This window comes from Brassica oleracea, chromosome C5, assembly GCF_000695525.1.
Source record: "Brassica oleracea var. oleracea cultivar TO1000 chromosome C5, BOL, whole genome shotgun sequence".
In the NCBI taxonomy this organism is placed as follows: domain Eukaryota; kingdom Viridiplantae; phylum Streptophyta; class Magnoliopsida; order Brassicales; family Brassicaceae; genus Brassica; species Brassica oleracea.
The window spans coordinates 21,254,905-21,256,259 of NC_027752.1; positions in this window are offsets into that span (position 1 = coordinate 21,254,905).

Genomic DNA, 1,355 nt, shown 5'->3' on the forward strand with positions numbered 1-1,355 from the left:
TTTAGGTAACATTTTAATGATGCACGTTTTTAAAAATCTCCATTATTAAAATTATGCACGTAAGGATAACTCATAAGTTTTTTTGGTTGATTAAATGACATTATTTGTTTAAGGATATTTCATTAAGGTAAGTGAAAAAGACAAACAATAAAATAGGAAGTTTAAATTTATTTAAGCATATTTCATTAATGTAACTGAAAAGACAAGTAATAAATTAGTAAGTTTTATTTGTTTTAGAATATTTCATAAATGCAACTGAAAAAGACAAGCAAAAAAAATAGGGAGTTTAATTAATGAAGTAAGAAGATTTTCAAATGGGTACTTCTCTTTTAATAATATAGATGTCTAGCATGTGATTTTGATTTTAATGTTTAGCATATGATTTGCAAACCTAAAACATGCAATTTCTATTAACAAACAAATCATACAATCAAGTTTTAATAATCCTAGCATGTGATTAGGTGGTTTCCATCAGTTCATACGAAATATGCATGATGCAATCAATACAGTAATGCACAAAGAAATCTCTCGGCCAAGTCAAAGATCAAGCCACACGACTACTTGATGGAATCCATTCATTACCATCCTAGCATAAGATTCTAAGTGTAATTCCAATCAATCAATATGATCAAATTAGGTTATGTATGAATGATGCAACAAGCCGCACAGCCACAAGGTATGATCAAGTCTAGAACAATTAACCAAGCATGTAGTTTCAGTTTCAACCGGATTATACAGTTCCAAATTCAAGTATTCGATATCAAACAATCCAGACTGGGTTATATGAAAACACTTATCCTAACAGGCGGTTAGGGTTTCAATTAAAACAAGCAATACGATTTCAATTCATTCATATTTATCAATATCAGATTTGAGTATAAGATTTAAACAATCTTAGCAACAAATCTATGTGATCAAGACAATCAATTCGATTTCAAGTTTCAAGCATTAGGGTTTTCAATTTCAAACCATCAAAGCTAGTAATTTCGATTTCAACATGATCAAATCAATCTCAATCAACATTCAATCCCCTAGACTATATTTGCGAAGTGATTTCGCCACATGTCCTATCTATAATCATTTTTACAAAAAAATGATGACATGGCTAACAAGATTGATGACATAGCTTATAGTTAATATGACATGGACAATCACATTTATTACTGACATATATTTTTGGTACACTTTATAGAATATGACAATAACTAATACATTACATTTAATGTGGATTTATATTTTTGTTAAACTTCTTAAAATCTGGTAATAATTCATAAATCATCACTAAAATAAATATATTGAAATATGCATTATAAATTTCGAAATACATTATTTAATTGTATTTTTATAATTATACA